This window comes from Pelophylax lessonae (assembly GCF_965119305.1).
Source record: "Pelophylax lessonae genome assembly, chromosome: 5".
In the NCBI taxonomy this organism is placed as follows: domain Eukaryota; kingdom Metazoa; phylum Chordata; class Amphibia; order Anura; family Ranidae; genus Pelophylax; species Pelophylax lessonae.
The window spans coordinates 443827662-443849739 of record NC_138772.1 but is presented as its reverse complement, the minus strand read 5'-3'; positions in this window follow the sequence as shown (position 1 = coordinate 443849739).

Genomic DNA, 22078 nt, shown 5'->3' with positions numbered 1-22078 from the left:
CAGCATGCATGAACAAGGTGACTAAATCCTACTACACACATGTACACACGTGTTTTATTTAACCCACCGAGCTGAACAAAAAAAAAAAAAGAAAAAAATAGAGAGGTCGCTATACTAACTATGTGATGTTAGTGCAGTGATCTGCCCCACTGTGCTATTGTGTCCTAACACCCCCACTCCCCACTAGAACACACTGATTAGCGCTCACAGTCATTTGGCTGCCAGTGCTGATCGGCTGTTTGTTTTCTAGTATGTCTGTTTAACAGAAGCCGCTTGTGAGACTGTCTTCTGTTGGACAGTAAGTTGTACACACTGTCTGAATGTTGGCCGGTTCTTGCTAAACCCGTCAATATATGGATGGATGGTATCCAGGACAAGTGCCAGTTCACAATGGTGCGATGCAGGAACCCTGCGAATCCACTGCGGGTTCCCGCATCGCACTCGACTAGCAGGCAGTTCACACTGCCATATGCAAATCGCTGGGGGTGTCAATACAACGTTAACGACACCCCTAGATCAGTTTGCATATCGCAGTGCGAACTGTCATTTCAGACATGTGTAAACACCCATGCGATCCGATTCTGGCGCGGACCAAAACAATGGTCCTGTGCGACTTTGATCCGAATGCAATGCAAATTCAGCCATACAATCTGTATGGCTGTAGTCCCAACACACAGACATTGCATGTAATTTGCAGAGCTGTGCACTGTGAATAACATGGAATGTTTGACATCGCATATGTGTGAATCGGCACTTTGCCTCCGTTCACGACTTAGGGGGCGACCTGTGAAGTCGCATGCAGCGCGACTTCGGCGCAACTTGCATGGACTTCACATAATGGAAGTCAATGCAAGTCGCCTCCAGGTCGCCCCGAAGTAGTACAGGACCCTTTTTCTAAGTCGGAGCGACTTGTGTCGCTCCTATTAGAACGGCTCCTGTACTACACAATGGGAGCATGAGGGCCGCGACTTGTCAGGCTGTCCAAGTCGTACCAGTGTGAATTCGGTCTAAATTTTCCAGGAGTCCTGCGCTGAGCTATCCTGACAGACCAATGTGTAAGAAGAACACAGAAAACTATTTGTGCTACAATGTGAATACAGTAAATGAATTGTAACTTTTTCAAAATAAAGTTACAATGTCAATAAAATAGTGTCTATACAAAGCAAACAAGCAGTGTTCATGATAATATATAAATACCAACCCATGTAGAAAGCACACCACAGCGTCCACAGTGTTCTGTCATTTCCAAAACCCTTCACAACAGGACTGGGCGACCTGTGGAAAGCAGAATGGAAAAAGTAAAGTAGACCTTTCCTTCCAAGCTCTATACACTGATATGAAATCATCTTATATTCATTAAAGCCCAACTCTGGGATATTAGCAACCCCTCCCACCTCCCTCTAATTAACCTCTGGTATGAAAAAAAATATATCCACATGCCCATTTTACGTACCTGAAGAATTTTACATACATGACCTGAAGGTCATGACTCTTCTTTTGTTTACTTCCTGGGGGCCTTTTTTAGGTGTCCACATCTCTGCCTGCATGATGTGGACACCTCCTGTTGGTAAAGGTGACACTTCCAGTAGCCAGGTCCTCTCTCATTGGCTCCAAAGGCAAGAGATTCAGGGGTGGTGAGGGGACCAGTGCCCAAGAAGCTAACTAGCGGGTAAAATATTTGGTCCCCATGGTGGAAAATTAGATTTGCTTATAGAGGAAACTGTGACTTTGGTCCATTACACTGCAGGATGGCTTAGGAACAGGAGTTTGGAATCGAGACTGGAGGGTAAGATTATTGGCACATAATGCACTATTTAAATTCCATTTTTGCCTAGAGTTGGGCTTTACCACTTGACCCCTGAAAGGTTTAAAGGTTTACCCCCCCCTTTACAACCACTGCATTAGTTTAATTGACAATTGCGCGGTTGTGCGACACTGTACCTAAACAAAATTTATGTCCTTTTCCCACCCCTAAATAGAGCTTTCTTTTGGTGGTATTTGATCACCTGTGTGGTTTTATTTTTTGTGCTATAAACAAAAAAAAATACCGAAAATTAAAAAAAAAAAAAAAATCTTTTTACTTTCTGCTATAAAACATATCCAAAATAAATTTTAAAAAATCGAATTTCTTCATCAACTTAGGCCAATATGTATTCTGCTACATATTTTTGGTAAAAAAAAAAAAAAAAAATCCCAATAACCGTATATTGATTGGTTTGCACAAAAGTTATAGCATCTACAAACTATGGGATATTTTTATTTATATTTTATTTATTTTTTTACTAGTAATAGTGGCAATCAGTAACTTTTAGTGGGACTGTGATATTGTGGTGGACATTCTCACACTGACACTTTTGGCACTTTTTGGAGACCAGTGAGACTAATACAGTGATCAGTCCTAAAAAATATGCACTGTCCCTGTACTAATGACACTGGCTGGGAAGGGGTTTACATCAGGGGTAATCAAAGGGTTAAATGTGTGCCTGACCAGTGCTTTACTACTGGGGGGGGGGGGGGGTGCTTGTACTAGGGGAAGGCATGGATTGGTGCCCCTGCTTAGCAGAGACAAAGGATCCATGCCTTCTGTACTGACCAAACGGGATCTGCCTTGTTTACATAGGCAGACTGCCATTCAGCCTGTGTACCAAAGCATCAGCGGGTGCCAAGAGACATTGAGTCCGCTGTACCTGCCGGTCAGCTCCCACTGTGTCTAATCACAGCAGGAACAGGCCGCCAGCAGCACGCGCACTCGCCCCAGACCTGGAAGTGCAGGATCACCTACTAGGTGCATGATCCTGCATAGCTGAGCTGCCATGCCACTGCACATATACAGTATAGAGTCAGCAAGCAGTTAAACAAAGATCTTTTACTTACAGTTACTGTGTTTCCACTCTCTGGTTGACTAAGGCACTGGTGATGTAACCAGGGCCTTACAGCTGCTTCCTGGGAAGTTCCTGTTTCATGTTCTAGATGACAGACCCAGAATTTCATGCTGAGTTTCAGGAGGTAAAGGGAGATAGATTATTCTGCCCTTAGTGAAAATGGCCACAATAAGAAGAAAGGAGAGGAGAAGAAAAATAAGGTATGCAAAGAATAAAAAAGTCTGCAATAATCTGTAGGTATCTGTTTGTAGTTTGTCATTACTAAACACTTCACAGTGCCAGAACAGTGCTTGCTCACAAGAAATTATCTATTGAAGCCTTTTAGGAAACCAAAGCCTCTGGGAGTATTATATTTCTATGGTCCCCTGACTCCCCGCAGAGGTCAGTGGTTCCCCCCACCAACTGTTATGTCAGTACTATATCCTGTAGTGATATGGAGTTCTGAGTAAGGACCTACTAAACCTGGCCAAGGACCAAGCAGATCAAAATTCCATTCATATGAAATCCTTCATTGAAGTCAGCTGCAGAACTGACACTACTGGGAGTGCGATTATTAGGTCCCTCGACCATTAGGTCCCTCAAAGATGTCAGTGGTTCCTCCATCATCTTTGTCACTACAGGGGCCAAAGAATTAGTCTCTGGATTGTTGGTTTCCTAGCAGGCTTCAATCTATGTTTTCTCATGAATGGAGCTGTATTACATTTATTCTTTGCAGGTAGCCCTGTCACTTTAACCACTTGATGCAATTCATCACATCAGGCTACCACTCCATAATTGCTAGTAACCTTTATGTAGGTGATACAGAGGGTAAGCTTCTAGTAATTTTAGAGTCCAATTACACCAGATGCACACTTTTTTTGATACATGTCTGTAGCAGGTTTTCCAGGCATTGGGCCTGATGTGGGTCTGCCATTGTTACCGGTTACAACTCCAGCCCTTGTGAGCTGTGACCCTGGGTGTGAGAACTGAGACATGCACAACGCCGGCATCTTTGTTTTGTTGTTTTATTGTATTTAAGGGGATGGGAGAAGGGAATGAGTGGAATACTCCTTTAGGCTCAACTAAGTACAACTTGGGACTTTCTCAGAAAATGTCTGTCAATGCTGTCTTGACGTCATTTGATCGAGAAGAAAGTGACCGCACTCCTAGATGAAAATCAAACAGGAGACTTACTCATTACCAAGACTTGGTAATGAGTAAGCGACATTCTTAGTCGTGAAACGCGTCTACCTGTTGTCCTATGTCTCACAGTTTGAAGTTTGATGCCAATTTTTGATGTGGAATAAATATACTCCTGCTTGATTTTCATCTCGGAGTGCGGTCACTTTCTTCTTGATCAAATAGTTCCTGGATTACGGATCCGACCAGCACCTGACACCATCTCACCTGGAGCGGTCTCTTTTCAGTTTGGATTCAATATGTCTTGACGTCAGCCAACGCTAGCCAACGCTCACTGACACTCAGAACACACTGTAACTTGAAGGAAGTGCCGAATCCCCGACTTTGGGTCCAGAAGATCCAGGACTATAGAATAATGAGCTTCTAACCTGCTGCACTGCAAAGTCACTGACTTCTTCCTCTAGCCTTGCACTGGCTTGAGGTAGATTGAAATGAATTCCTGTATGGCTGCAACTCTCAACCAATACACTGTACACTGTCTCTTCAGGGCCCAAACTGCAGGTGCCCCCTTTAACTCTTCAGGGTCCCCTGACTAGGTACCCCCTCTGTCACTTCAGGGTCCTCAACCTAGGTACCCACTTTACAGCTAGCTGATATCTGGATCCTAGAACCTTCTCCGGAGTGGTCCCCTCTAACACTTCAGGCAGACCCCCAGGGACAATCCTCAGTACTCACGACCTGTGTAGGCTTTCCTGGGACTTGACCCCTCTCGCTCTCTCCGCTGGTTCTCGGCACACCGGATCCCCCTCAGCTCAACTCAGCACTCTTTGGATTCTCAGGCAACACCCAAGACATCCTCTTCCTCAAACAGGAGGAGGGACAGCCGTTCTCTCCCTCCTGGGACTCTGCTCCCGCCAAAGACACAGAGTCACGCACTTCCCTCAAACTTATACCCACTCCCAGAATCCTTTGCGGCATAATCTGCCTTCTGGGGTAGTTACAAGCTTGAATGTGTCCCCTGATTAGGTTTCCTTCACTGCCCTATGAGAAGCCTCTCACAGGAGTCAGTGGGGAGACTCCCCCTTCAGCAGGCACACCTGGAAGCCATGACACCCTAGCAAAAAAGAAATCATGGCCCTTCTGTTAGGCAGACAAGACCCACTATCAGGGGAGGACTGGGCCAGGGGGCAGGGGGGCAATTGCCCCCCGGGCCGCTCTAATGTCCTGTAAAAAGGCTGCACCACTTCTGCCACAGACATGACTAAAGCAGTCCTGGTAAAGAGAAGAAAAAAGTCCCTGCCACTGACCTACTGAGTGCGGGTTGAAGACAAGGACATGATGGTGTAAACTGTGTCTGAGCAGAGGGAGGTACCATGCCCCACCGGAGAATCTTCGGCCCTGGTTAGCCCCAACTGAGCTGTCCCAGCTCCCCCCAACTGCCCCCTGCTGGCCAGGTTGGGAACCCGGATTCAGCCGGTGAGTAGAGAGTACCTGGAGCAGGGCTTCAGCCTGGAAAGGGGGTCAGGAGGAGGCTGGGAAGAGGGAGAGTGGGAGGGGGGCACCATGGGCCTCTTGTTCGCACGTGCCCCCTGAGCCGAAAGTTTTCCAGTCTGTCCCGGCCCCTATACATTTGCCTAGCACCGCCACCTACCTGTAGGGTGCTACATGTCAATGTAAGGCCCTGTAGAAACTAAGGTATGTGAATGGGAGCAGTTCACACTGGTGCATTGCACTGATATGCACTGGTTTGCTCTGGAAAGATAGTAATAGCGGCTAGCGTGTGTCAGCATAGTGAAACGCACATCAACGCTCAGGCAAAACCACACTCCAGCACAGGTCTGGCTTCTGCGCCATGCCGTAGACCTTTTGCATCTTTCAGGAAGTGAGGAAAAAAGTGCACATTAAACACAAGCATGCCAACGTACATCAAAGCACTTGCATTCATCTGTATTCAGCACACAAGTTGCAGTGTGAATTAGTTTTTACCAGCTTTAGATGATGAAAATTGGAAAACAACTGAATGGATGAAGACAACTTAAAAATAACCCTATTTCCCGATTTTCAGTAGTTACAGTATGCCTCAAAGCACAATATATTTCGGCAGAGGACACACCCATAACCACAATCCCTATTACATAGACTATAAAGAATCAAATGCAAATGACTGGTTAAATGGATAGATACCTTCACTGGTGTCATCATTACTGGTGCCCCATCGAAGGCTCCCACTCCTCATGTGTCAAGATTTCAGGGACACAGGATTGAGGGAAGAACCTCAAAAAACACATTTTCTGCTATTAGGAACATTATGACCTGTCTTTATAATGGTCAGAATGTCTTGTTTGTTTTACGCTGTTCGCTGCATCTTCCTGTCACTTTCAAATCTTTGGATATCATAAAAAATCTAAAAAAGGGATTTGTTTTTCCTAAATGTAGTGGTTGAATACAAATCTTTGTGTAATTTTATACTTTTCATAGGTAAAAAAAAGTACATTTGTTAATAGATGTCTACACAAAAAACAAAAACAAAATAGAGGCACAGTCAAATTTCTTTAAGCTGCCCTCCCAGCAGATGTGAAGAATACAATTGAATGCAGATCTTGACCCCCCCCCTTTTTTTTTAACCCTTGCTTACTGCGTTCCCTGCTAAGATCCTCTTCTTTTCTTCCACCGCTCGGCTCCCGAGGGAGACTGCTGGCTCTTCTGGGTTCAGCTGGCAGGTCTCCCGATGGCACGCCACTCAGTGTTGCCAACCCCCTGAAGTGAAATTTACGGCTAGGACGCCAAAATTTACAAACGACATCAATTTTTTACTGGCAAAAATCATGAAATTTACTGACAGAGCCGCATTTTTTATTGGCACTGCCCAAAAGTACCTTAAATGACAGTGCTAAACAAGGCAAATGTCAATATTTTAACTATAAACATATAGCTAATGCTATTGGCAATGTGTTTAAGTTAAACAAAATTCAAAAACCATATAAAACCACCTTTTATCGGGGTCCACTGCCTTCCCCTTTACATCAAAGTTCCCGCTTACATCAGGGTCCGTAGAGTTCCCCCTTGCACTGTAATGCGAAGGGGAACGCCAGGAACTCTGATGTGGGGGGCACTCTTGTGACCTGAGACCACTTTCAACAGAGTGAATACACTAAGATATGGTGAGGTTTCTACTATAGGAGGACCTTTATATCAGTGCCCCCTTACATTATAGTATTCACTTCCCCCTTACATCACTGACCTCATCTCAGGTGCACCGTGCATGCTCAGTCAGACAGCTCCAGCTTGGCAGCTCTGGTTTTACCCTCTAGTCTCCACTCTACAGTTCCCCCACATCTGACTTCTCCTGTAACCCCCATCCCGGCAGCGCACTTACTCTTGACTCCTCTCCAGACTCTCCTTCAGAGACAGACATGGTAAAAGACAAGAAATGGTCAGAGGTTGCGGACATGATAGAAGAAGAAGAAGATGAAGAGATGGTTAGAGGCTGTGGACATGATACAGGAGGTGGTTAGAGGCTGTGGACATAATACAGGAGATGGTCAGAGGCTGCGGACATGATACAGGAGACGGTCAGAGACTGTGGACATGATACAGGAGACGGTCAGAGGCTGTGAACATGATACAAGAGATGGTCAGAGACTGCGGACATGATACAGGAGGTGGTCAGAGGCTGCGGACATGATACAGGAGGTGGTCAGAGGCTGTGGACATGATACAGGAGATTGTCAGAGGCTGCGGACATGATACAGGAGATGGTCAGAGGCTGCGGACATGATACAGGAGATTGTCAGATGCTGCGGACATGATACAAGAGATGGTCAGAGACTGCGGACATGATACAGGAGGTGGTCAGAGGCTGTGGACATGATACAGGAGATTGTCAGAGGCTGCGGACATGATACAGGAGATTGTCAGATGCTGCGGACATGATACAGGAGATGGTCAGAGGCTGCGGACATGATACAGCATATGGTCAGAGGCTGCGGACATGATACAGCATATGGTCAGAGGCAGCGGACATAATACAAGAGATGGTTAGAGGCTGAGGACATGATACAGGAGATGGTTAAAGGCTTTGGACATGATATAGGAGGTGGTCAGAGGCTGCGGACATGATACAAGAGATCATCAGAGACTGTGGACATGGTACAGGAGATGGTCAGAGGCTGTGGACATGACACAGAAGATGGTCAGAGACTGCGGACATGGTACAGGAGGTGGTCAGAGGCTGTGAGGGGGTCCTCCTGACCCCCTCACAGTAGTTTCTTCCTCTGTCCCCCTTCATATTACCTCTCCACAGTGTCCTTCTCCTGTGCCCCTTTCACCTCTCCACATCAGTGTCCTCCTGTGCCCCTTTCACCTCTCCACATCCTTGTCCTCCTGTGCCCCTTTTACCTCTCCACAGGCACATCAGTGTCCAGTGTCACAGCTTCACCCTGCAGTATTGTCCTCCTCTGCCCCCTCACTCACATGAATGTCCTCACTCCTCCTCTGCTGTGGTGAGGCGCCGTCAAAAAAGAGTGCCTTTTATTCAAGAATGGCACCAGGCAGTGCTGTTATGTAACTGTGCATGCGCCTGCCCAACCGAGCTTGTACGAGTTTTCCCGAGCCCGATAGGCATCGGAACGGCGCATGCGCAGTTACACAGTCAGCCTTCAGCCATCTTTTTTATGGGCAACGCTGCCCATAAAATGGGCTGAAATGTACGGGCAGCCTGTAAATTAACGGGCGCTTGGCAGCACTGACGCCGGTAGGCACGCCCCCTCATCCTTTTCTGAATGAAAGCTGTGCCTCCTGTGATACAGTATGTAATGTGCATACCCCGGGAGGCACATGGAGCACAGTGCATATCATTCGCCTAGACAGAAAGAGTGATGTTTGTGTAGTGGAGAGGTAAAGAGGTGGGAACTTTATTTTGAGAATAATGTTTTGCGGTGAGTTTTGCATTTTTGAACATGCGTTTTTGAGTGGTTTTAGTGCATTTTGCTTTTTTTTTTTGACCAATAGGAAAGTATGACAGTTTTGGGTTAGGTTAGCGTTAAATGGTAGGGTTAGGAGCTAGGGTAAATGCTAGATTAGGTTTAGGGCTAGGGTTAAATGTAAGGGTTAGGGTTAAGGGCCAGGGTTAGGGTTAAATATTAGGGTTAAGGATTAGAGATAGGGTTAAAGGTTAGGGTTAAGGTTTAGGATTAAATGTTAGGGTTAGAGTTAAATGTTAGGGTTAAGGGCTAGGGTTAAGGTTAAGGTTCTAATGTTTGGGTCAAGGGTTAGCATTAAATTTAAGGGTTAGCAGTCTAACCATAACATTTAGAGTTAACCCTAACATTTAACACTAACCTAACCCAAAAACTGTCATACTTTTCTGTTGACCAAAAAAAGAAATACACATCAAAAATACATCAAAAACACAACACTTGTGTTTTTGATGCAATTCCGTTGAAGTCTATTGCACCAAAAACGCATTCTGCTGCGGGAAAAAAAAGTCCCTGACCCTTTCCAAAAAACGCAGAGGCTGAAAACATATAGATGTGAATGTGTCCCATAAGAATCTTGCTGAATGGACTGTAGTGCGTTTCTACAAAACGCAAAACACACTAAAAAAACGCATAGGTGTGAACCTAGCCTAAAGTTTAAGTTTAGGTATGTATGTTTTTCATAGTTACTTTGATCCATAGACCAATGTAAATACATACGTGCCATACCTGATCAATCTCCCTTGCAGATGAAAATCACTGTAGTAGGCACCACTATTTTCTAAATCCCTTGCCAAGTGGCTGTCTGAATGGCTGCTATTCAGACAACACTTTGCATTTTCTAAGTCAATGCAAAGCATTCTCTGTTTGAGCAAGGTGGGGAGGGGGGTCGTTCCTGTCACAATCTCCACCTCATCCAATCAGAGAACATGTTGAATTCATTAAGAAAATTCAAACTGTTCCTTAAATGGTGCCCATGCCAGACATCTCAAGTCTCCCGCAAGTCGCGGGAGACTCCCGCTTTCTGCCCTGAGCTCACGGACACCCGCGAGCTCAGGACAATATCCCGGCTGTGTGTGTGAGTCACAGTGAGTCAGATCATGATGATGACTCATCGATGCAGAGACAGAGTGTGTCAGCTGTCAGCAAGCTGAGCCTGCACAGAGAAATCATGTCGGAGCCGAAGTAGATCCGGCTCACAGGCGGAGTGATATGAGTCATGCACTCCGCCTGTGGGAGTTGCTGCAGAGAGCAAGCAGAGGCTTTGCTCTCTACTACAGCCACATCGTCTACTCCAGGAGGCATTTTGGCGCGCGGGACCAATCATCGCGACACCCCACTCTGTGACAGACACAGTGACCTAACCTGAGAGCAGCACCAGAGAGCCAGCACCTGAGACCAGTACCAGCACCAGTGACCAGTACCAGCACCAGTGACCAGGCCAGTACCAGCACCAGTGACCAGGCCAGTACCAGCACCAGTGGAGAGGCCAGTACCAGCACCAGTGGAGAGGCCAGTACCAGCACCAGTGACCAGGCCAGTACCAGCACCAGTGACCAGTACCAGCACCAGTGACCAGCACCAGTGACCAGGCCAGTGCCAGCACCAGTGACCAGGCCAGTACCAGCACCAGTGACCAGTATCAGTGACCAGTACCAGCACCAGCACCAGTGACCAGCTCCAGTGACCAGGCCATTCACAGTACCAGCACCAGTGAAGAGGTCAGTACCAGCACCAGTGACCAGTACCAGCACCAGTGACCAGTACCAGCACCAGTGACCAGGCCAGTGACCAGGCCAGTACCAGCACCAGTGACCAGGCCAGTACCAGCAACAGTGACCAGGCCAGTACCAGCACCAGTGACCAGGCCAGTACCAGCACCAGTGACCAGTACCAGCACCAGTGACCAGGCCAGTACCAGCACCAGTGACCAGGCCAGTACCAGCACCAGTGACCAGGCCAGTACCAGTACCAGTGACCATTACTAGCACCAGTGACCAGGCCAGTACCAGCACCAGTGACCAGCACCAGTACCAGCACCAGTGACCAGGCCAGTACCAGCACCAGTGGAGAGGCCAGTACCAGCACCAGTGACCAGTACCAGCACCAGTGACCAGGCCAGTACCAGCACCAGTACCAGCACCAGTGACCAGCATCAGTGACCAGTACCAGCACCAGTGACCAGGCCAGTACCAGCACCAGTGACCAGCACCAGTGACCAGGCCAGTCACAGCACCAGTGACCAGTACCAGCACCAGTGACCAGGCCAGTACCAGTGACCAGTACCAGCACCAGTGACCAGTACCAGCACCAGTGACCAGGCCAGTACCAGCACCAGTGACCAGGCCAGCACCAATGACCAGTACCAGCACCAGTGACCAGGCCAGTACCAGCACCAGCACCAGCACCAGTGAAGAGGCCAGTACCAGCGCCAGTACCAGCACCAGTGACCAAGCCAGTACCAGCACCAGTGAAGAGGCCAGTACCAGCACCAGTACCAGCACCAGTGACCAGCACCAGTGACCAGGCCAGTACCAGCACCAGTGACCAGGCCAGTACCAGCACCAGTGACCAGGCCAGTACCAGCACCAGTACCAGCACCAGTGACCAGGCCAGTACCAGCACCAGTGACCAGTACCAGCACCAGTGACCAGGCCAGTACCAGCACCAGTGACCAGGCCAGTACCAGCACCAGTGACCAGGCCAGTACCAGCACCAGTGACCAGGCCAGTACCAGCACCAGTGGAGAGGCCAGTACCAGCACCAGTGACCAGTACCAGCACCAGTGACCAGGCCAGTACCAGCACCAGTACCAGCACCAGTGACCAGCATCAGTGACCAGTACCAGCACCAGTGACCAGGCCAGTCACAGCACCAGTGACCAGGCCAGCACCAGTGAAGAGGCCAGTACCAACACCAGTGACCAGTACCAGCACCAGTGACCAGGCCAGTACCAGTGACCAGTACCAGCACCAGTGACCAGTACCAGCACCAGTGACCAGGCCAGTACCAGCACCAGTGACCAGGCCAGCACCAATGACCAGTACCAGTGACCAGGCCAGTACCAGCACCAGCACCAGTGAAGAGGCCAGTACCAGCGCCAGTACCAGCACCAGTGACCAAGCCAGTACCAGCACCAGTGAAGAGGCCAGTACCAGCACCAGCACCAGTGACCAGCACCAGTGACCAGGCCAGTACCAGCACCAGTGACCAGGCCAGTACCAGCACCAGTGACCAGGCCAGTACCAGCACCAGTGACCAGGCCAGTACCAGTACCAGTGACCAGGCCAGTACCAGTGACCAGGCCAGTACCAGCACCAGTGACCAGCACCAATGACCAGGCCAGTACCAGCACCAGTGACCAGCACCAGTGACCAGGCCAGTACCAGCACCAGTGACCAGGCCAGTACCAGCACCAGTGACCAGCACCAGTGACCAGGCCAGCACCAGTGACCAGCACCAGTGACCAGGCCAGTACCAGCACCAGTACCAGTGACCAGGCCAGCACCAGTGACCAGGCCAGTACCAGCACCAGTGACCAGGCCAGTACGAGCACCAGTGACCAGTACCAGCACCAGTGGCCGGTACCAGCACCAGTGACCAGTACCAGCATCAGTGTCCAGTACCAGTGTCCAGTACCAGCACCAGTGACCAGTACCCGCACCAGTTACCAGACCAGTACAGTACCAGCACCAGTGAACAGTACCAGCATCAGTGACCAGCACCAGTGACCAGGTATACTGATTACATTTCATTTCATTATTCTCTGGTAGTGTTCAATTGGAAAGGGGGGGGGGGGTGCGGCACAGGCGTGCGTGGGGGGGGGGGTGTCGGCGGCGTGTGGGGGGGGGGCTCACCTCCCTGAAATGACTTTGCCACCTCCCTGAAATGAGTTATTGCAGGTTGGGATGTCTGCCATGCTAGGCAAGCAACCCTCTGTATTCATGATACTTCAGTAGCTACTACAGTGATTTTTGGCTGCATAGGGATCAGTCAGGTATAGAACATCAATACTTACTGTACATCAGTCAAAGCTAGACCAATGTTACCTATGCAAAAAAAATGCCATATGTTAACCTCTGCTTTAATGCAGCTCTGTAGTTATTACTGTAGTTACTTTAATGGACTTTTTTTCATGTAAGCAGTGCACCTACCTGTATTTGACCTGCTATTAGCCTCTGTACTAGTCCCTGTACAACAGAGCCCAGACCCGATGAGAGAGAAGCAGCCCAAGGAGCAGGTTGGCTGTGCTGCAAGGCTAACAAAGAACATAATTAAATAAAAAGTAACTGCGCTAAATATTCAAAAAAGTTCAAAGCAGCAACTTAAATGTGACAAACATCCTAAAAGCATAATAAATAAAAAGCTGCGCTAAATTGAAAGAACCATAAAATGAATTACATGTGAAAGTCCTCATAAAGTCCCATGAAAAAATGTATTAAGTGAATATAAGAAATAGTGAGATAAAAGTCCAAATGCATCCAAGTGATATCTCCTCTAGAGAGATGGCATTAGATGTATGTACTGCTTACCAGAAACAGCAATACTAATCACCTAATACGAGGATGGTAACTCTCCGGATCAAATGTGAATCCTAGCCTCCCTGGCGGTATGATTATGTCAGGAATTATGTACCAAAAGCGGTACAATTTTTTTCATGGAAATTTGGCGTTATGTATTATAGGCCTACAATTCTTAGTAATTAATAAACAAGCAAAAAATTGGGGGAGCAAACCCTGAACATGTATATCTAAAGCCAGTGCAGCTATGGACCAAGCAACATGTATATTAAAAAAGAATAGCGCAACCATGCAAAAGAAATGACTATTAAATATGGAGACAATCCATAAATAAAAATGGGGATTTAGTCCCACCATATGGCCATATCGTGCTCAAGCCCACTGACTTAAACCTGACCAAAACAAGACTCTAGTAGACATCCCAGATGTGATAAATTTGAAACACAAACGCATGAATTATAATCGAATCAATAATATAATTTTATTATATAATATATAATATATATAATAAAATTATATTATTGATTAGATTATAATTCATGCGTTATATATTATATATATATATATATATATAAATATATATATATATATATATATATATATATGTGTGTGTGTGTGTGTGTATATATATATATATATATATATATATATATATATATATATATATATATGTGTGTGTGTGTGTGTATATATATATAACGCATGAATTATAATCGAATCAATAATATAATGTTATATATATATATATATATATATATATATATATATATATATATATATATATGTGTGTGTGTATATAGGTATATATATATATATATACAGTGGGTACGGAAAGTATTCAGACCCCCTTAAATGTTTCACTCTTTGTTATATTGCAGCCATTTGCTAAAATCATTTAGGTTCATTCTTCTTCCTCATGAATGTACACATAGCACCCCATACTGACAGAAAAACACAGAATTGTTGACATTGTTGCAGATTTATTAAAAAAGAAAAACTGAAATATCACATGGTCCTAAGTATTCAGACCCTTTGCTCAGTATTTAGTAGAAGCCCCCTTTTGATCTAATACAGCCAGGAGTCTTTTTGGGAAAGATGCAACAAGTCTTTCACACCTGGATTTGGGGATCCTCTGCCATTCCTCCTTGCAGATCCTCTCCAGTTCTGTCAGGTTGGATGGTAAACGTTGGTGGACAGCCATTTTTAGGTCTCTCCAGAGATGCTCAATTGGGTTTAAGTCAGGGCTCTGGCTGGGCCATTAAAGAACAGTCACGGAGTTGTTGTGAAACCACTCCTTCGTTATTTTAGCTGTGTGCTTAGGGTCATTGTCTTGTTGGAAGGTAAACCTTCGGCCCAGTCTGAGGTCCAGAGCACTCTGGAGAAGGTTTTTGTCCAGGATATCCCTGTACTTGGCCGCATTCATCTTTCCCTCGATTGCAACCAGTAGTCCTGTCCCAGCAGCTGAAAAACACCCCCACAGCATGATGCTGCCACCCCCATGCTTCACTGTTGGGACTGTATTGGACAGGTGATGAGCAGTGCCTGGTTTTCTCCACACATACCACTTAGAATTAAGGCCAAAAAGTTCTATTTTGGTCTCATCAGACCAGAGAATCTTATTTTTCACCATCTTGGAGTCCTTCAGGTGTTTTTTAGCAAACTCCATGCGGGCTTTCATGTGTCTTACACTGAGGAGAGGCTTCCGTCGGGCCACTCTGCCATAAAGCCCCGACTGGTGGAGGGCTGCAGTGATGGTTGACTTTCTACAACTTTCTCCCATCTCCTGACTGCATCTCTGGAGCTCAGCCACAGTGATCTTTGGGTTCTTCTTTACCTCTCTCACCAAGGCTCTTCTCCCCCGATAGCTCAGTTTGGCCGGACGGCCAGCTCTAGGAAGGGTTCTGGTCGTCCCAAACGTCTTCCATTTGAGGATTATGGAGGCCACTGTGCTCTTAGGAACCTTAAGTGCAGCAGAAATCTTTTTGTAACCTTGGCCAGATCTGTGCCTTGCCACAATTCTGTCTCTGAGCTCTTCAAGCAGTTCCTTTGACCTCATGATTCTCATTTGCTCTGACATGCATTGTGATCTGGAAGGTCTTATATAGACAGGTGTGTGGCTTTCCTAATCAAGTCCAATCAGTATAATCAAACACAGCTGGACTCAAATAGAACTATCTCAAGGATGATCAGAAGAAATGGAAAGCACCTGAGTTAAATATATGAGTGTCACAGCAAAGGGTCTGAATACTTAGGACCTTGTGATATTTCAGTTTTTCTTTTTTAATAAATCTGCAACAATGTCAACAATTCTGTGTTTTTCTGTCAGTATGGGGTGCTATGTGTACATTCATGAGGAAGAAGAATGAACTTAAATGATTTTAGCAAATGGCTGCAATATAACAAAGAGTGAAAAATTTAAGGGGGTCTGAATACTTTCCGTACCCACTGTATATATATATATACACATATATACATATATACATATGTATATGTATGTATATATATATATATATATATATATATATATATATATATACATATATATATATGCATATATATAATATAAAATGTGTTTGTGTTTTGTGCAACGTTTTTTTTTTAATTTCCTTCCCTAGTTCCGCTCCCATGCAGCATTGCTGCTGCAGGGAACGGAACTAGGAACTCCTCCTACCAACAGACGAGCGGCGGAGATCTCGGCTGGCGGTCACAGCAATGAGAGCTCATCGCTGGATCGCCAGGATAAGGTAAGACACTCCGCTGCGCTGTCTGCATAGCTCTGCCCATTCACCCCGAGCGTGACTCGGGGATACCGATAATAGCAGGAAATTCCTACCCCGAGTAGGGAAGACCTTAGGTACCAAGGTACCTTGAGAATGTCAGTTTTGACAAAACGTACGTCGGTCGCGGCGTGCTGACGTCACCTACACGAGACGTGAGGGCGGGTGTTTGGAGCTAACCGGCCGGCGGCTTCAATTCAGCGCTTTTTTTCCTGCTATATTTGTAAGTGTAATCCTTTGTTTTGTGTGAAATAAATTTAATGGTTTTACGCTATGGGGCTTTCTATTTTCTACATGTGACCATTTATTCATACATGTGGGAATACCCGTGGATCCAATTTTTCTTCTGATTGGGACTGGCCCATTCCGTGAGCTTGAGGGGCACTCCATTGAATTTCCTATCCTTGGGGACTACTTCATCTCCGGTTCCCCGATAGTTGCCTGCAACATTTTTAGTTCTGGTAAGCAGTGGTATATGTTGGTGGTGGTCACGGATATGGATTGAACCTGTCGCATGGGATAGATCTGTGGCGGCTTTGAATTTTGTTCTTTTTTGTCACCAACCTTTTTCTATCTGGTAAGCAGCCTATGATGTTGGTGGTGGTTCTTCACTATTTAGCACTCACTTCTAATTCATTCACCTAGGGGATCTCCTAGTGTGTGCACTTCCTGTTTAAATATAGTATCACGCTATGTATATTTCTATTTCATATGCACTTGATTGATGTCCATTGAGCTTATCGTATCGTCTGTGGCCTGGAATCCCTCTAAAAGGTCTTCCCTAGGATTCACATTTGATCCGGAGAGTTACCATCCTCGTATTAGGCGATTAATATTGCTGTTTCTGTTAAGCAGTACATACATCTAATGCCATCTCTCTAGAGGAGATATCACTTGGATGCATTTAGACTTTTATCTCACTATTTCTTATATTCACTTAATACATTTTTTCATGGGACTTTATGAGGACTTTCACATGTAATTCATTTTATGGTTCTTTCAATTTAGCGCAGCTTTTTATTTATTATTATTAACAAAGAACATGCTGATAGGAGGGGAGAGCAAAGTGACAAACAGCTGAGCTGTTTGCTGCTTCTCCTTTCGCTGTCTAGTCACAGGCCAGGGGAGGGTCAAGACCTGTAAGGTCTTCCTCACATGAGCGATTATCTGCATACAGCAGATTCCGGGGGCAAAAATCAACAAATTGTGGCTAGGATCTAGCCTGTATGCAAACAGCTGAAGCAACACACACTCAGCCTGTACAAAACGATGACAGGCTGAGAAAAGTCATTGCTTTTTGGTTGCTTCAGCTCAGTCAGTGGTTACCTGCAGTTAGGGACAGGTAGGCGGTCCTGGATGCATACAGGACATTAAAGAGTGTTCTTAAAGAGGAGTTCCGTCCCTCCCCTCCACAAATTAAAAGTCAGCAGCTACAAATACTGTAGCTGCTGACTTTTATTATTAGGACACTTATCTGTCTAGGCATCCAGCGGTGTCCTCACCTGAGCCGATTCTTGAATCGGCTCTCAGGTGCTGGCGCTGCCATCTTGGCTAAGGGAAACTGGCAGTGAAGCCTTGTGGCTTCACAGCTGGTTTCCTACTGCGCATGCGTGAATTGTACTGTGCTCTGTGAATTAGCCAGCTGAGGGGGAGCAGAACTTCTGGCTCACTTAGCCGTGGAAAACTGAACCAGGAATGAGAGCGGGTACCTGTCAAAACCAGGTACCCGATCCTCCCCTCTTTTGGGTGAAGCTCTGTTTTAACCACAGATAATCGGTTTATATGATCAGAAATGGGCTGGCCGGGGGGCAGCGTGGAAATTTTCCCCCAGGCTGCCCTAACTCATATTTGGAACGGCCGGAGGCTGCTGCCCACTGACCATTTTCTTTTTTTTTTGTGAAGGAAGCCAAGGGCGGGCGCCAACTAACTGTAGGCAGAGGGAGGCTCATGGCTGACCCTACTATGATTCCAGCTCTGGGCTGCCTCGGAGGGGAAGGGGTGGGGGGGGCGAACGCCACTGGATTACACAGAGCTGGGAATCTACCTCTTCTCCGGTGACCGCTGTCATATGATGTTCCCCCTCCTGGACCATCTCCTGTGATAGACAGCACCAGGAGGCGGGACTTCGTATGACAGCGGCCACGCTGGCTAAACGGGAGATTCCCTGCTCTGTGTAATCCAGCGGCTCTCCTCTCTCTGCATTGCAGGCTGCATTGGATGGGCACTAGTAAAACTGCATTGGATAGGCACTGGTAAAACTACATTGGATAGGTATTGGTAAAAACTGGATTGGATGTGCACTGATCAGGTTGCATTGGATGGGCACTGGTAAAACTGCATTGGATGGGCACTAATCAGAATGCATTGGATGGGCACTGGTAAAAATGCATTGGATGGGCACTAATCAAGTTGCATTGGATGGGCACTGGTAAAACTGCATTGAATGGGCACTAATCAGGTTGCCTTAGATGGGCACTGATCAGGTTGCATTGGGTGGGCACTGATCAGGTTGCATTGGATGGGCACTGGTAAAACTGCATTGGATGGTTACTAATCAGCTTGTATTGGATGAGCACTAATCAGGCTGCATTGGATGGGCACTAGTGAGGCTGCATTGTATGGGTACTAAGCAGGTTGCATTGCATGGGCACTGATGAGACTGCATTGGATGGGCAGTGATGAGACTGCATTGGATGGGCACTGATGACACTGCATTGGATGAGCACTGATCAGGCTGCATTGGATGGGCACTGGTGAGGCTGCATTGGATGGGCACTGGTGAGGCTGCATTGGGTGGGCACTAATCAGGCTGCATTGGATGGGTACTAAGCAGGTTGCATTGGATGGGCACTGATCAGGCTGCATTGGATGGGCACTGGTGAGGCTGGGCACTAAGGAGGTTGCATTGGATGGGCACTAAGGAGGTTGCATTGGATGGGCACTGTTTAGGCTGCATTGGATGGGCACTGGTAAACTTGCATTGGCTGGGCACTGATCAGCTTGCATTGGATGGGCACTGGTGAGGTTGCATTGGATGGGCACTAATCATATTGCATTGAATGAGCACTATTCAGGCTGCATTGGATGAGCACTAATCAGGTTGTATTGGATGAGCACTAACCAGGATGCATTGCATGGGCACTGATGAGACTGCATTGGATGGGCAGTGATGAGACTGCATTGGATGGGCACTGATGACACTGCATTGGATGAGCACTGATCAGGCTGCATTGGATGGGCACTGGTGAGGCTGCATTGGATGGGCACTGGTGAGGCTGCATTGGGTGGGCACTAATCAGGCTGCATTGGATGGGTACTAAGCAGGTTGCATTGGATGGGCACTGATCAGGCTGCATTGGATGGGCACTGGTGAGGCTGCATTGGATGGGCACTGGTGAGGCTGCATTGATGGGCACTGACCAGGCTGCATTGATGGACACTGATGAGACTGCATGGATGGTCACTTGTGATGCGGCATTGATGGGCACTGATCAGGCTGCATTGGATGGGCACTGGTGATGCTGCATTGGATGGGCTCTGATCAGGCTGCAATGATGGGCACTAATCAGGCTGCATTGATGAAGCTGACCTGATGGGCAATGGTGAGGCTGTACTGATGGGCACCTGTGATGGTCCATTGATGGGCACTGATCAGGCTGCATTTGATGGGCACTGGTGATGCTGCATTGGATGGGCTCTGATCAGGCTGCAATGATGGGCACTAATCAGGCTGCATTGATTTGCACTGATAAGGCTGCATTGAGGGCCACAGATCAGGCTGCATTGACAGGCACTGATGAGGCTGAGCTGATGGGCACTGGTGAGGTTGCATTGATGGGCACTGGTGAGGCTATATTGATGGGCACTGGTGAGGCTGCATTAATGGGCATTGATGGGCGCTGATGAGGCTGAGCTGAAGGGCACTAATGAGGCTGCATTGATGGGCACTGGTGAGGCTGCATTGATGGGTATTGATCAGGCTGGATTGATGGGCACTGATCAGGCTGCATTGATGGGCACTGATAAGGGTGCATTGATGGGCACTGATGAGGCTGCATTGGATGGGCAGTGATGAGACTGCATTGGATGGGCACTGATGACACTGCATTGGATGAGCACTGATCAGGCTGCATTTGATGGGCACTGGTGAGGCTGCATTGGATGGGCACTGGTGAGGCTGCATTGGGTGGGCACTAATCAGGCTGCATTGGATGGGTACTAAGCAGGTTGCATTGGATGGGCACTGATCAGGCTGCATTGGATGGGCACTGATCAGGCTGCATTGGATGGGTACTGGTGAGGCTGCATTGGATGGGCACTGGTGAGGCTGCATTGGATGGGCACTGGTGAGGCTGCATTGATGGGCGCTGATGAGGCTGAGCTGAAGGGCACTAATGAGGCTGCATTGATGGGTATTGATCAGGCTGGATTGATGGGCACTGATGAGGCTGCATTGATGGGCACTGATGAGGCTGCATTGATGGGCACTGGTGAGGCTGCATTGATGGGTATTGATCAGGCTGCATTGATGGGCACTGGGGAGGCTGCATTACTGGGCACTGATCAGGCTGCATTGATGGGTACTGATCAGGCTGAACTGATGGGCACTGGTGAGGTGACATTGATGCATTATTTTTGTTAAACCTCCTTTGTTGCTATTAACAATAAATTATGTTACCAGCCTGTATCATATATTTATTTTGCTTCATAACATCAATATCTGTTATAAAACCAAGTGGGCATGGATGATGAGCTGAATTGGTGGTTTAATAGGCCACTTGACTGGACTTGGATTGGTTAACTCACAAATGCTTTTTATTTACCACTACTGTTTCTTTATGCCTTTTGATGTGCAGCAATTTGGAAACTGGATGAAAGGTTTAGCACTGGGAAACATTTTTAAAGAAAAAAAGTGCATTTTATATACAACTATATAGATCAAAACAAAATTAGGGACAAATGAGGAGGAAAGAGGCACAGAGGGACTTTGTTCCAAATCAGGGACAGTCCCTCAAAATCAGTTATATTTGTTTTTTGGGGTTTTAATACACTTTACTTGCAGATGGGAAAAATCAGGTGTGCTGAGATGTACGGCAGAACTGAGTGGACAGAAATACACATCCTTTGGCATGTAAAACAGCTTTCTTATTCATATTTCATCTCTGTATTTCTGTGCTGTTTGCCTGGAGCTTCGCTGAATGAGATGTATCCTATTTTAGTCCTGATCTTGTTGTTGGATTGTGTAGTATTCGTACACAGACCTGGAAGTACACATTACATCATTATCAGAAGAAGAACTCCATTTGAAAGGATGCTAAAAGTGACCTTGGTTTGATTTAATCTTCATCCTGCCATAGTAGAGCATAAAGCAACTGTCCATATGCATAGAGAGTGTGTCTTTATTCAGCAGCAGAGCATATGGGCATAGTTAAATGTTAACATTCTTTCCATATATTTGCATTTATGCATGCGGATTTATGACTCATAAGCCATTGTTGGACTAGCAATCAGGTTCTGCCACCACTACGTAAAACTAAAATGTGGGTTGCAAAACAAGAAGTGATGGTTTATGTAAAATTTCTTAAAGGTGCATCCAGACAAGGATGAAACATTTTGCATTTAAATGAGTCATTGGACGCAGCTACCTGCATCTACTTTTCACGCTGGTTATTATTCCAATGTACTGGGCTTCTTTCCAGGCTAAATCCTCATAGCTGGCAGTAATTCTATTTCTGAATATTCCTGAATCGGAGAATGTGAACATGCAAGCCAACGTGTTCCATGGTTCCAGCACCACCCTCTGT